This window comes from Myxine glutinosa, chromosome 1 (assembly GCF_964187855.1).
Source record: "Myxine glutinosa chromosome 1, kmMyxGlut1.1, whole genome shotgun sequence".
NCBI classification, from domain to species: domain Eukaryota; kingdom Metazoa; phylum Chordata; class Myxini; order Myxiniformes; family Myxinidae; genus Myxine; species Myxine glutinosa.
Window position 1 is genome coordinate 284,416,606 of NC_136261.1, and position 16,451 is coordinate 284,433,056.

A 16,451-nucleotide genomic window follows, 5' to 3' on the forward strand; every position below is an offset into this window, starting at 1 on the left:
TTCTTCTTCGACACTTTGCTCTCCACAGTCTGTGTATTGACGAATCCAATAAATATATCAGTTGATCCTTTCTCAGTCTCAAGTCCTAAGTCAACAAACAGACATATATACATACAGACACACAGACACTGCATGTTGTAGTATATACCTTATTGTAGTATATGCAAATCATCTTCAAAGTTTAAGTTAATTGGATGAAAATTGAAAATTTTAGAACTTTGGCCTATGTTGACCTTTTGGCCTGTGTTGACCTTTTCGACTATGGTGATCTCAAAAATAGTTGGTGGGTGAATTCAGTTTGCAGATATGTAAGTCCTATTCAAATTTCAAGTCAATCTGATAAAAATTTAGGATTTTAGAAATGTGAAAAAAGTGTTTGACCTTTGGCCTATGTTGACCTTTTGACCTCAAAAATATATAGGATTTTGTCGGACCACAAACTCTACCATTTGGTGAAGTTTCGTCAAGCTCCTTTGAAAATTGTGACCTGCAGGCAAGTATAATTGAGCAGGCAGACAAACAAACACAAATCGGAGTGATCAACATACTTGTCAATTTTTTTTTTTTTGCCAAGTAACAGAGAGACAGACAGGGGTGAAAACATAACCTCCATCCATCTTTGGTGACAGAGGTAAAAATGAATGCACACAGGAGGGGCATGATAAACCCCAAATCAAACTACTGGGCCCTCCATTAGTCGCTCGTTATTTTAGTTATGACCACTGTAGTGTAAAATCGCAGGATTCAGTGTTCATGTAGTTGAAAGGATCCGTAGTTATGGCAGGAAAAAGGGATGTGGTACAAACAATGTAAACAGCGACAAAACATTGTTGTACACCGCTCCTTTCCTATGCCATCTCCAGGCGCTGCATGACGTCATCGCCGGTACCGAAGGGGGTCCGGCGATGACGTGCACTGAAAGGGAGTACTCAGTTCTCACTCTGGTTGTTTGTTTGTTTTCTTGCTTGCTCGCCACCAAAGGTTGATGGAGGTTATGTTTTCACCCCTGTCTGTCTGTTTGTTTGTGAACAAAATATCTCAAAAAGTTGTGGACAGAATTCAGACGAAATTTGACAGAGATGTAGTGTAGAGATGTAGTGACACCGACAAAATGATTAGATTTTGGTGAAGATCCGGATTCGGATCCGGCTACTAGAATTTTAAAAATGATTCTTCACCATTGGAAGATAGGGCCAAAAACAATACATAGGATATCTCAAAAAGTTGTTGACGGATGATTTTGATTAAATGTGATTCTGTATTGTGATTTTCTGGTCTACTCTGGGATACAAAACGTAAACTGTTCACCTTTCACCTGGTTCGCTTGTTTGTTTGTCATGGACTTGGAGCTAGGAAGCTAAAATTTTGGCACAATAGTTAGCACTTGCTTTGGGAAAAAACAGTATTTTTTGTTGTTGGATTAATCAATTAATTGATTAGTTACTTAATTATTATCAATTAATTAAATACTTATATATTTCCTTTCTCTTCTGGGCAATATCTCAGGCACCTTTTGAGCTGGGAAGCTGATATTTGGACACGAAAGTCACCAAGTGATTTGGCTGTAAAGGATATATTTTTGATTTATTGATTAATCAATTAATCGATTTATTATTTATTAATCAACCAATTATGTATTTATTTTGTCGATTAATGGCTTATTTAATTAATTTTCCACAAGTTACAGCTTCAGATGAAACACTGGTGGTTACATACGTGCGCCATTAGCCAATTGATTAATAAATTATTTTATGATTATTGTTTATTGATTTTAATTATGCAATTAATCAACCAATTATTGTACACCTCTCCCTCCCAATACCATCTACATGTGCTGCACGGCGGCATCGAAGGCGCCCCGGCAACGCCGTGCTGGAGGTCATTATTACCCTGCGCTCACGAAGTGAAAAGCAGGGTTAGGCATTCGGGTGCGTACGTGCGTACGTGTCTGCATTTTAAAATTCTTTTTCTCAGCAACTGTTGGTCCAATTGACACAAAATTTTACCATAGGAGCGCCTCCACCTGTAGAATAATGTCATGAAAATTATAACGTTATAGGTCACGTGGTACAGACGCCATCTTGGAAAAACGTTACACCGCTATACCTCCCAAAACGCTCAATGTAAAAAATTGAAACACGGCTCATTATCAACCACTCCCCATGGGGAATAAGATTTGTTAATGATGATGTCATTGGTACCTTAATTATGACGTCATAATTGGACAAGTACAACGTTTGATTCGATCAGTATGATTTTTTTTCTCAGCAACTGTTGGTCTGATGGACACGAAATTTTCACCATAGGAGCGCCTCCCCCTGTAGAATATTATAATGATAACCATGACGTCATAGGTCATGTGGTACAGGCGCCATCTTAGAAACACTGAAAAACGTTGCACCTCTTTATCTCCAAAACCTCTTCATGGAAAAAATTGAAACATGGCTCATTGTAAATAACTCCACATGGGGGATAGGTGTTGTTAACGATGATGTCATTAGTGCCGTAATTATGACGTCATAATTTGACAGGGACAACGCTTAGTCTGATCAGTTTGAAATTTATTGAGCACGATCTATGCAACAATTATATTAGAGGACATAAATTTATGATGTCATCACTCACTTGGTCTCGCAGGCGGCAGCCATATTGGATCAAAGAAAAAAACCCTTCAAAAACAGAATAGTTGGCTCGCACCATGTTGTGACTGCACAGGGTAAGTATTCTGCATTCTATGAATACCATCTTGTTTATGTATTTGGCATGGGGGCGACGTACTTTTAATGTATCTGCACTTGTTTTACCTTTATTCACTTTTAAATTAGTTTTCCACACAATCGTTTGATCAAGCGGTTATGGGGTGAAATCTGAAAGTGAAACTCAAATCTGGAGTGAAATCTGAAAATTTAAAGAAATTAGCGATTGACATGAGATTTTCAACATCGGAGCTCCTACCCACGAATAAAGTTTTAGACAAAGTTGCAGGATGATTGGATGGAAAATGCATCAACATTCCAAATAGTTTGTTTTCTGCTGGCGTGGGTACGCATCACGAATAAACGGCTTCGACCTTGCTTCGCTCAGCGAATAAATATTTCTTCTTGAATGAATGATCGTTTTAAGGCCATTTTCCCCCACTAGACCCCACTAGAGTGGGGGTTAGCCTTGCGGGCCCCATGGCAATCATGGTTCCCTGGTTGAGGCAATGTTTTTATGGCCGGATGCCCATCCTGACGCCAACCCTTAGTCGCATCTTACGATGCGCAGGGATACGGTGTACCTATTCTAAATCGGGGCACACACCGGGATCATTCATCCCAGCAAGCTGGTACTCAATTTGCCGACCTCGGAAGGATGACAGGCTGAGTCAACCCTCCTGGCGTTAATTCAGCGATCGACTGGGATTCGAACTCAGGATCCGAAGATCCCAAGCCAGCACCCTAACCGCTAAGCCAACACCAGGTTGTTCTTGAATGACCATAATATGGTCCAAGATTTTCACGAACCGGCTGGCCAGGCCTGACGTTCGACAAAGGTTAGGGCAGGAATTTGGAATTTTTCAGGGTGCTGGCGATAGCTCGCCTACTCTCCTCGGACACAAAGGGATCCTTAACGATATGACTAAGGCCATCAGACTGGACGCCCAGTTTAACATCCTTCCGAGGGGATGGGAGCTCCTACCCCCGAAAAATCAGCTACGCATTGATGAATCACTCTGCCTGTGAAACACTGAGATGACAATTTATAGTTGCGTCGGTATTCAAATCAAGGCTAGGCCGCTTAGAGTCGAGTTTGCGTAACTTTAGGGCGTAGGCCATCCTGCCAGCCCCGTTTTATATAAATACTGTACATTTAAAAAACAAGAATCTCATATATTTCTAGGTCCCTGACCTTTTCCGTGGTATGAGGAATATATCTGGTAATATGAAAGCTAAATCTTAAACGGTTATTTAAATATCGCATACACAAGACAAGTTATCGAGATGGTTGCCATGGCAACATCATTCAGCCAATCACAGCCGTGCTCTAAGCAGGTTGAGATAATGTCACAATGAATAGATATCTATAATAATAAAAAATATCGGTGTGTGCCTCCTCCATAACATCAAAGCATGAAACCTAGAGGCCCGATACTAAGGGAAATCCAAGGGAGTGCATGAATGAAAACTGGACATTTGGGTAAATTTAAACACCCCTTTTGAAGATAATTAACATCTCGTAAAAAAACAAAAAAAATATTACACTTGATCAGCCCGATTTCCCCTCGCCGGGGTTTTAAGCCGCCATTTTGCTTTGGCCTGCTCAAAAATGCCTTGCCTTGGAACCACGATGTACTATCATAGACTAATTAAAGTGTATAATCAAAATCCGTCTTCGGATTTGAGGATCGGAGCTCATGGACAAAATAAGTGGAGAAATCTGGAGTGAAATTTGAAAATTTAAAGAAATTAGCGATTGTTATAACTGCCCATATTTAATTTAAGTAAGACATGCTCCCTCCTTCTCCATATTTACACAAGAAAATGTGAAATTGCCAAAGCATTAAACTTAACTTTTGCTGCTGTTCGGAGAATTATATTGAGTGAAGAAGAGATTAAAGAATGTGCTGAAAGTGTAACTTCATTCAGTGCCAAGAAAATAATTAATCAGCAGGATTGCCTCGTCGGCTCCTACGACCGTGGCTAAGTTCTCCACGGGGAAATCTCAGGAGTCAGGAAGGCAAAATAAATTAAATATCAAATTAAAAGAATGATTAACATAACTGGAGGACAAGAATGAATAAAGCAATGGGACAAGTAAACTACAAGTTCAGGAGAGAATTGAAAAATATTGCAATAATATTTTAATTCATTTACTCTGAAAAATTTCCACTCAATTTTTCACTCCCCTCTTCTGTTTTTCCCACCTGCTCCCTGTGGGAATGTATAGCAATGAGTGGTGAGTTGCTCTTCTGCTCCTCCCCTTCCTCATTTAATCCACCTTCCACACTCTTCCCACTTCCTCACTCCCCCCATTTCTAGCTCGCTCCTCCTCACTCTATCCCCCACCCCTCCTCTCTTTCCTCCTTTCTCTCACTCACACCCCTCCCTCCAGAAATGTATAGCGACATGTGGTGAGGAGTTGCTCTCCCTCCCCTTCCTCGCTTGCTACCCCTTCCACGCTCTTCCCCCTTCCTCAATCCTCCCCCTTCCCAGCTCCCCCTGTTTCTAGCTCCCCCCCCCTTCCTCGCTCTCTCTCCCTCCTCACTCTCCCACCCCTCCTCCTTGCTCTATCCCCCACCCCTCCTCTCTCTCCTCCTTTCTCTCCGATCAATTGGCTAATGTCGTTTCATGAACCACCAGTGTTTCATCCAAAGCTGTAACATATTGAAAATTAATTAACAAAAAATTAAATAACTAATTGATTAATCAATAAATAATAAATCGATCAATTGATTAATCAATAAATCAAAAAAGCCCTAATAGCCACACCACTTGGTCACTGTCGCACCCAAATATCAACTTCCGAGCTCAAAAGGTGAGATATTGCCCAGATGAGAAAGAAATACGATATAGAAATTTGAAATAGAAATTGATACAATTGAATGTGATTAATAATGATTTTTTAAAAATAATGGTAAATAATTAAATTATTAATCAATTGACTACTAGAATACCAAATCCACCACGGTTTCATCCGAATCTGTAACTTAAAAAAATTAAGTCATTAATCGAATAATTAATCCTTCGAAATAAGTAATTAAATTAATCCCCCTTCGGTGCCCGGCAATGACGTCATGCAGCAATTGGAGATGGCAGAGGAAAGGAGCGGTGTACAATAGTTTAACTGAGGTACGGTTTGCATGATTTAATGTGTTGTAATATACTAACAGAAAAAAGTTGCTGTGGACCATACAAAATTGCACATGCACCCCAGCAATATAATGGTCAGCCAACATGAGCCTTGACATGTTCCCCAGTTTAACCGTGAATATCCGGAATTTACACGCACAAATTGTCATGCACGTGTACCAAGTCATGTGACAGTGAGTTTACATGTAGTACCGAGCAAATTGCAACGCAGAACCATTCGGTGAACCATCCCAGGTATGAAAAACATTTTTATTGACGTCTAAGCATCGTAAACGTGAGTGATGCTACGCCTTTCCGAAAATGAACGTCTAGATGCTTTTGGTATGCTTGAGACTTGAGGTATCATCTGAATACCATGCTGGCACTCTGGATGTGGTAACAGGATAACTGGTAACATCAGAGACTGTCCACTTTCTGGGCGACCACGTGTGACCACGTCGGCAGGATAACCATATCCGGTTTGAGCACCTCAGGAATCGGTTCCAGATCTCAGGTTTGACAGCTCAAAGCATCCCTGGCTTGTGGCCGATCAGTGCCAGGAATCGGTTCCAGATCTCAGGTTTGACAGCTCAAAGCATCCCTGGCTTGTGGCCGATCAGTGCCAGGAATCGGTTCCAGATCTCAGGTTTGACAGCTCAAAGCATCCCTGGCTTGTGGCCGATCAGTGCCAGGAATCGGTTCCAGATCTCAGGTTTGACAGCTCAAAGCATCCCTGGCTTGTGGCCGATCAGTGCCAGGAATCGGTTACGCAAGCATAACATCTGACCACTTCGACCAGCAGTCACAGGAGTGGTCACTGACTTCATCACACAACAGAACATTCCCACACTTCCTTGACCAGCTGTTTCGCCGGCTGGCCTTTCTCCCGTGGAACATGTGTGGGATGAAATATGGAACGACGATTGCGCAATCTCACAACCAGCCAGCGACATTGCCCCAACTGCAGCAGACCTTGGTACAGATCTGGAATGACATCCCTCAATCCTTCTTCAACAATCTTGTGTCCTCAATGAGGAGCCATTGCCAAGCATGTGTCAACGCAAATGGTGGTCACACCAAATACTGAGTTGTTAACTGACTATTGACTGCACCCCTCTTTGAGCCTCTGGCTTGCACACGTGTTGATTTCATGTTTATCAAACAATAAATATTGATATGACCAAACAACATGACGTGTTTGCTCTCATTGATGAAAATGATGCACAGGAACCATTTTCCCGTAAGTATAAAATTGAATTTGTGACGAGTAAGTTATGAATATGAATATGTGATAATACATTAAATCCTCCAGAAAAGGAGGCTTGAAGAGTGAGGTTGCATTGATGGGTTGATTGACTGTCTGGACCCAACCAAGGTTGTGGATCTACTGATGATGGTAATCTACTGATGTGGGGCTATGACCGAGGTTGTGGATCTACTGATGACGGTAATCTACTGATGTGAATCTCTTTTTTTTCCTTTTTTTTTGTATACTGAATCGAGGCTCGTGAAAGAGCTAACATTTACTTCACAAACAAATCAACCAGACAAACAAAATATATAAAAAGAGGGAGCGGAAGACAAGATGGGGAGAGAAGGGGAAGCACACAAACACAACATTTGAGAGCAGGGAGATGTGTGGGAAGGAGAGGGCTTGGGGGGAGAAGACGTGGGAAGGGGGGTGGGGGAGGGGGGGGGGGGTGGGAGAAGTATAAAACACAAGGACACCAAGGACTTCCAGGACAGAAGTTGGTATTTCAAAAAAGTGGAATTGGGGTGAAATTAGCGGGGGTAGAAAAGATCAAGGTTTTGGATGGGGGAAGATAAGAGATGGTGGTGAACAGCTGTTTTAAAGACCTGGAGGGTGGAGTGGGATTGAAGAGAGTGAGGGAGTTTGTTCCAGAGGCAGGAGAAAAGAGGAATGAAGGAGTGAAGGTGAGCAGAGAGTCTTGATTTTGGCAGTTTAACCATAAGAGGGTTGCAGGCAGATCTTGTACGACCTGCAGGAATATTTGCAGGACAGAGCCCAGAGAGAGCTGGGGGGGGGGGGGGGGGGGGCAAGGCCAGAGAGGAGTCGGTAGAAGACGGAAAGACCACCAACCTGGCTGCGGTGAGTGAGTGAGAGGCCCTTGGAGTTAGCTTCATCGCGGGAGATTCCAATGATTCTGAATGCTTTGGTTTCAACAGCGTGAAGACGAGCTAGGTGTGAGGCAGGAGCACCAGCCCAGAGGGGAGAACAGTATTCCATTGAGCTGCGGATGAAAGCCTTATATGTGGTGAGGAGCTCAGGTGTGCCAAGGAAGGACTTCGCACGACGGAGGATGCCCAGTCGGCGACTGGCTTTGGAGGCCAGATTTGAAATGTGGTTTTCCCAGGAAAGATCATGGCAGATAGTGAGACCCAAAAGCTTGAGTGACAGAACTTCTTGGAGAGGATTATTCAGAAAGTGGATGGGAGGGTTGTCCAGTCGGTCTTTTCGGAGAGACATCGTAAGAGTGTGAGATTTGTCAGGATTGAAAGACATGTTCCACTTGTTTGCCCAGTCTGTGATTTTGTCCAGGTCTGCAGAGAGTGAGGAGGCTGCAGACTGCCAATCTGAGGGATGAAGAATGGAGCGACAGAGAGTAGAGTCATCAGCAAAGAGATAGAGAGGATTTTCAAGAGAGTCAGAGAGATCATTGATGCAGACCAGAAAAAGCACAGGGCCCAGAACACTGCCTTGGGGAACTCCAGCCTGAACAGGAAGAGGAGATGAGAGAAACCCATTCAGGGCCACACGTTGACTACGACTAGAGAGGAAGTCCGCCAGCCATGCGTGGAGATTTCCATGGATACCAAAAGAGGAGAGTTTGGTGAGCAGAGCGGGGTGCCAGACCGTATCGAAGGCACGTGATATGTCAAGGGAGACAGCTCTAATTTCCTGTTTGGCATTGAGGACCTCCATCCATTGTTGAGAAAGCAGAAGCAGCATGTCCAGAGTAGAGTGACCAGGTCTGAAACCAAATTGATGATCAGAGATCAAGCCATTGGAGAAGAGGAAAGATTTCATATCTGAAGCAATGATTCTGATATCTGAAGCAATGAGCCATGACTTTGCTGATAATTGGGAGAAGGCTGATTGGTCTGTAGTTGCTGGGATCTGTTTTTGCACCTCTTTTGTGCAAGGCGGTGATGTTGGCAGATTTCCAAGCAGATGGCAGATGACCTTGAGCAAAAGAGAGGGTGAAGAGAACAGAGAGAGGGAGTGAAAGAGCGGAAGAACAGGATTTTAGGACCCGTGGGCTGATGCCGTCTGGTCCAATTGCAGAATCAGAGTCGAGGGTTGACAGAAACTTTTCCACCTTGTCAGGAGGAAAGGACACAGAGTCCAGCAGCAGCTGGGTACGACTGGGTACAGAGAGGGATGGGTTTGGGACACAAGATTTAGAGGCAAACACAGAGTTGAGGCATTCAGCTTTTTCACGTGCGGAGTCAGCCGTGTGGCCGTTTGAGGTGAGGGAGGGGATGGAGGGGGAACAAACACCAGAAACAGATTTGACCAGACGCCACCAGGATTTGGAAAAGGGAGACAGATAAGAGAGTTCGGTCCTGAGAACGGAGAGATATTGTTTCCTGGCTCTCCCGAGGGTGGACACACACTTGTTTCGGGCTTTGTGAAAGGAAATGAGATTTCCTTCTGTTGGATTTGCTTTCCAGGAGACGAAAGCAAGTTGTTTCTGGACAATAGCCTCACCACAAGATTCCGTGTACCATGGACGGGAGGAAGGGTATGACAACTGAAGACGAGATGGGATAAATCTGTGCATGAGAGAGAGCAATTTACTTTGGAAGAATTCCCAGGATGAGTTCATGTCAGAGTCGGTAGAGATGGGAGACCAGTCCAGATGATTGATGGCTGCTTGAAGACCGTGCCAGTTGGCCTGAGTGAAATGCCAGACTCGTCGACGCTGAGGAGGCTCTCTGAGAATGGTCAGAGAGATGTCCACTTTAACAAGCACATGATCGGATGAGCCGATTGGAGCATAAGAAGAGCAACAGACATTTTCAGGGAAGTTAGTCATAACCAAGTCCAGAAGAGAAGATGCTCCGTTGACTGAGATCCGGGTCGGGAAATTGACAGATTGTGTCAGTCCCAGTGAGTCACAGAAGTCCTTTGCTGAAGAGCCATGGCTGGTGAGAGAGCTACCCACACCCAGCCAACTGGCACGGTGACAATTGAAAGCACCACATATGAGGAATAGAGAGTTGGGATGGGTAGATAGAAGTTGGTCCATATTATCAGACAGCGAGATGAAGATTGAGTCATCACTGTTTGGTGGACGGTACAACACACATATGAACAAAAGGTGGGAGCAAAGGGGAAGCCGTAGCCAAAGGTATTCCTGGGGGTGAGGTGGAGAGAGGGCAGTGCAGGGCGAGTGAGGAAGAGAGTTTTTTTTAAATAAAGATAGCAACCCCACCTCCAGGACGAGGCTCAGGTCTATCATACCGGAGGAGGGAGTAACCTGGGAGAGATACCAAGGAATCAAAGACATCATGAAGGAGGAAAGTTTCTGTTAAGCAGATCACGTCTGGTTTGTCAGAAGCAACCTGTATGGAGAGATCAGTCAAGTTTGAGCGAAAGCCCCAGATGTTTCAGGTCCATACTGTTAAAGAAGAGGAAGGGGGAGCATCGGATACAGAACGGGGGGGGGGGGGGGGGGCAGCGGTAGGGTAAGATGTGGAAGAGGAGGGAGAGGTAGGGAGAGCTGTTGAAGGTGTGTCAGAGATTTCAGAATAGCTTGGAGAAAGGGAAGAATGGGGCGGACAAAAGGTTTGATGGTGATTGGGTGAGGCGCAGTGAGGTGTTATTTGAGGAGGGGGAAGAGTGAGGCAGAAGGTTGAGGAAGATGACGGTGAAAGTTTGAAGGGGTAAGAAGCGGGGAGGACGCTTTGAGGCGGAGGGGTGAGAGGGGAGTTTAGGAGGGAAGGGGCAAGGGGGGAGATTTGAAAGGGATGGGTGATGGGGAAGATTTGGAGGGGAGGGGCAAGGGGGTAGATTTAGGGGGAGGGGGTAGGCGTGATGGGGAAGTTTTGGAGGGGAGGGGTGAGGGAGAGTCTCGGAGGGGAGGGGTGTGGGGGGAGTTTAGGAGGGAAGGGGCAAGGGGGGAGATTTGAAAGGGATGGGTGATGGGGAAGATTTGGAGGGGAGGGGCAAGGGGGTAGATTTAGGGGGAGGGGGTAGGGGTGATGGGGAAGTTTTGGAGGGGAGGGGTGATGGAGAAGTTTTGGAGGGAAGGGGTGATGGGGAAGTTTTGGAGGGAAGGGGTGATGGGGAAGATTTGGAGGGGAGGGGTGAGATTGGATTTTGAAAAGTGTATGATTAATGGGAAACGAACATTTATTGCAAAATGAGTTTCTTGAGACATTCGAGTCAAAAATACGTTTGAGGACGTTGAAGGATGGGTGGAGTGCTGGAGAGTTTAGGAAATGTATGAAAGAGGCACTGTAAGAGATGGAATTTTTTTTTGGAATGAATAGATTTGGTGAGCAAGTCGAAAGCATCTTTTTATGGAAGAAGAAGAAAATGGTGTTATAGTATACGACAGAATACAGTTCTTCAGGGGACAGTTTAAACATTTTTTAAATGTGATCATGTGATCACGAACAACGTGGTCGAAGACCGAACGAACAAATAAGAACGAACAAACGGATAAGAACAGAGAAGGGAATTTTTTTTTTTTTTTTTTTTTTGAGTTGAGATTTTAAAACAAGGAAGTATGGGGTGAAAAGACCGTGAAAAACAGAGACCGAAAGTAATTGCAGCGCAATCGAAGAACCGCCGAGACAAAAACAAAGCCTCAAGCCAAGGTCGGACACGGTAGCCTACTACACTGGGCCTCAGAATACGCGACACGAACTAACCGACGATTCTGTACACAGGTATGAAAAACCAACACCGAGAATCCTATTAAAGACACACCAATAGTTACACACACCGAAGGAAAGATACAGTTTCGACAAAAACACAATTGTGAAAAATTACTTAACTTCGAAAGCGTGCGCGCATGGACAGCTTTGAAGAGACGTCGATGACAGAGGTTGTGGATCTACTGATGACGGTAATCTACTGATGTGGATCTATGACCGAGGTTGTGGATCTACTGATGATGGTAATCTACTGATGTGGATCTATGACCAAGGTTGTGGATCTACTGATGATGGTAATCTACTGATGTGGATCCATGACCGAGGTTGTGGATCTACTGATGACGGTAATCTACTGATGTGGATCTATGACCGAGGTTGTGGATCTACTGATGATGGTAATCTACTGATGTGGATCTATGACCGAGGTTGTGGATCTACTGATGACGGTAATCTACTGATGTGGATCTATGACCGAGGTTGTGGATCTACTGATGATGGTAATCTACTGATGTGGATCTATGACCAAGGTTGTGGATCTACTGATGATGGTAATCTACTGATGTGGATCCATGACCGAGGTTGTGGATCTACTGATGTGGATCTATGACCGAGGTTGGGAATCTTCTGATTGTAATCTACTGATGTGGACTCATGACCGAGGTTGTGGATCTACTGATGTAGTTAATCCACTGATGTGGATCCATGACCGAGGTTGTGGATCTTCTGATGTAGTTAATCCACTGATGTGGATCCATGACCGAGGTTGTGGATCTACTGATGTAGTTAATCTACTGATGTGGCTCCATGACCGAGGTTATGGATCTCCTGATGTAGGTAATCTGCTGATGTGGGTAATCTACGAATGTGGATCCATGACCGAGGTTATGGATCTACTGATGTAGATAATCTGTTGATGTGGATCCATGACTGAAGTTGTGGACCCGGTTTGTAGGTAATCTGCTGATGTAGGTAATCAACAGATGTCGATCCATGACCGAGGTTAGGCCAGATAAAAAAAAAAGAGTTGGTGATCATCCCCGCCCGACCCTACGAAACACACCCGACCCGAAACGTTTTTTATTTTGAAAAAAATCATTAAAAAACGATATTTTCACAGTCAAATTTGGCGCCGTTCTGCACCGCATGCGCAGTGCATGCTGCGCAGAGCGTCGCAAGTGCCTCGGCTAACTTCACCCATTTTACGTTAGCCATTCATGGCGCTATTGTGTGAGATTTTTCCCGCTGAAATCTATTGATTTGTGCTGCTATGGACACCATTCTCTACAGTTGTGGATGTGTGTTCACGGAGATCAACAACAATGGTGATGACGATCCTGAACAGGATACCAGACTCGCTGATCTTTATGTTTGTGCCAATCTGAACTGTGCTTCCCCTATAGAACTAGCGTACTACTCTGCTGGCTATGAAATGCTCTGCATCCACTGTGGTACTGAGGAGAATTTGGTTGAAAAGGCAGGGCAATACCCTCAATGTAACATTTGTACTGCAAAGCCAGTACCAAAGCGTGGCAGAAATCTTGTTCAACATGCTCAATAGTTTCAAGGTGCCAAGGGCATGGTGTTTATCTGTTTTTCCGATGTCATGGTGGATATACATGTACAGGTGTCTTGCCCTTTCACTACCAAGCTCAGCTAGGACATTCAACATCATCCAAAATCACACAAACACTGTGTTTCATAGAGATTTGGGCAATGTCTGTAAATCTGTGAGATGAATGAAGAAATTAAATCATTTTGAGGAGAAAGGAGTCTTTATTTCATATTTTTCCATGTCAACAAAACTCAATGGAAAGTAGGAAAAAAAAAAACCAAAAAAAAAAACCTCCCTCCCTACCCGAACTTTTGAGAAAAAAGGACGATCACCAACTCTTTTTTTTTTATCTGGCCTTATGGATCTCCTGATGTAGGTAATCTGCTGATGTAGGTAATCTACGGATGTGGATCCATGACCGAGGTTATGGATCTACTGATGTAGATAATCTGTTGATGTGGATCCATGACCGAAGTTGCGGACCCGCTGTTTGTCGGGATTACAGGCTGAAAGGAATTACTTACAGTAAGAATTACAGGAATTTCTTACTGAAAGGAACTAGTCAATTGCTTACAGGTTAAGGTTCTTACTTTAGGTAAGGGAAATTGGTTTTGAGGTGTACAATTAAAACAAAGTTGAATATGGGATGTTGTGAAATTGACATAATTTACAGCAATCCTTTAAATTATAAAATTGTTTTAGGAACAGCAGATCCAATGAGTGTTGCAGTGTTTTGATGATGGTTCACCAATTAGAGATGTACCAAAGAGAGGCATTGTGTTAAAATCCCTAAAGAGTCTGTCCGATTCACTTTAAAACCATCTTTCTGATGGCAGATTATTCCAGGTAATGCCAAATAGTACTTTATCCCATTTACAGAACGACTGCGACTGTGCATCTTTGTGAACGTGCTGACACCTGGAACGCCATTCAATGTGGGTAAGACTTGCATTTTCACCGGGTCTCTCCACAAAAATCAACTACCCAACACTCCTTTCCATTTCTATGATCAGTCACTTGAAGCTGTCTCTCAAACCTCTAGGCCTCGTGTTCACATCGAATTTCCAAGCTGGGCTCTAATGCTAGCCACAGGATGGATATACTCACTCACATCAAGTCCTTCCTTGGGAAACCCAAACCTCTCAGCCTACGTAGTCTTACCTTGAGTACAGCTCTCTCTGATGGGGTGGTGCACCTGCTCAAATACCTTTTTTTCCTGGATGCTGTGGAGTCCAAAGCTCCGAACATCACTGACACTCCACCAGAAGGATGAGCAAATAGGGCTGCTACTGTTGTATTGCAGACAGGTTGGTTCACCACTGCCTCACGTATGGTGCTACTCCACCTGTCCTTTCAGTCCCTCCCCAAGCATCTATGGGATGCACACCTTCTTCCATTAACTTGATCCTAGTTACCTCCATCACCCAAAAGTGGACGGAGGTTATGCTTTCACCCGTGTTTGCTTGTCTGTCTGTGGGCAGGATATCTCAAAGTTGTGGATGGATTCGGGCGAAACCCGATGGATATCTTGGGTGTGAGACAAGGCCAAATTGATTCGATATTGGTGAAGATCCACATCTGAATTCGAGAATTTTTTCAGCGATTATTCACCATTGAGAAATAGGGCTAAAAACGATATATAGTAAGAAATTTCAAAAGCTGTGGATGGATTCGGCCAAAACTTGGTGGATGAGTTGATTAGGTGACAAGAAAAAGCCGATTCGATTTTGGTTCAGGTCAGAATCCCGATCCGGCCTATCAGTGTGATACAAACGGTAAACTATTCAGCCTGTCGGAGGTATGCTCTCTACCGAGTTGGGTTCTAGTTATTACTACTACTTCTGCCACCACCACTGGGCCAAACACTGAAGAGAATTTGCCACTACAAGGGTGTGCCACACTTACAGAACCTGAATTCTTGCAATGGCTTATTATGTTTGAAGCTCTAATATCTGCAAATATTTCGCTGTCAATAGGTCCATGGTCAATTGGTCATGCTTGAGGTTTTTCCCAAGATGGTGGAGGGCTAGTGGTCAGTGCAATGGCAGTACAGGTATTAGTCTGGTACAATAAGTGAGCATACCAATAAGTTGCGAATGGGTTACCAGCTTGCTGAGAGAGAGCTGGTTGATTATGTTGCGACCACTATCTCACGTTGTTTTACCATCCCAACGCAATTGTTCTATGCCTGTTAACCCTTCCAAGACTCACTCCATTGCCCACAAGCTCCCTGTTCTATTATTCATTGAACTGCTTCTTCTGCAGTCAGATCATAACCTTCTATTTGCACTCTTTTTATCTGCTCCGAAAGTGATCCGAGACCTTGGAAATAAATAAAGCCATCTCTGCGAAGTTCTGATCATACATCCAGTGCTTTTCACTTGTTTCCACCCTGAAACAAACACCTTACAAGCAGGCATGTTAGCACAGGGGAGCAAGTGATCAAATAAATGCATCATTTAGATGACATTTTATAAAATTCACACAAATGCTGGTGTAATGTTGGGAAAAAGCATTATGGAGTGCAAAGTAAAAGTTTTTATTTGTATTTTACAAAAAAAAGGACATGACTTCTTCACATTCTGTTTAAAAAAAAAAAGTGGATGTCATGCAATTTTCTCCTCCAAAAGCAGAATTCTGCCAATTGGATTAATTGGGTTCAGCTGTTGTTTATTTAAAATGGCATAATTGCTGTTACTTGGGTGGGAGGGATACAGTGAGGTCCCACGTGGTCTTGGCTCTCCCTTCTCCATCTTCAGATTCACTCTCTATCCACCTCTCTCCCATTGCCCTTCTTTCCAATCCTTCAAGATTGCAGCACATCACTATCTCATGGCCGTCATGCATGCCTGTCAATGATCTCTTCCACTCTTGCTGACCCCTCCCCCTCTAATGCCCCGCTCTTACACAAGCCTTGACCTCTGTGTATAAAAAGTGTCATGATGTCTCCATTTGTAGGATAACATTATGTGCAAGTATGAGCGTCGGTGAAAGCACAAAGCGCTGCTAAGACATACAATGTTGTATCTTTGTGCAAATGTGATTCAATAATAACTTTCACTTTGCAAAAGCAACAAAACAAACCAAACAAGAAAGAGCAATCAGAGATTGCAGACCCCAGCCAGGACGTGTTTTTAGTGGGGTTTAAGGCTTTTGTG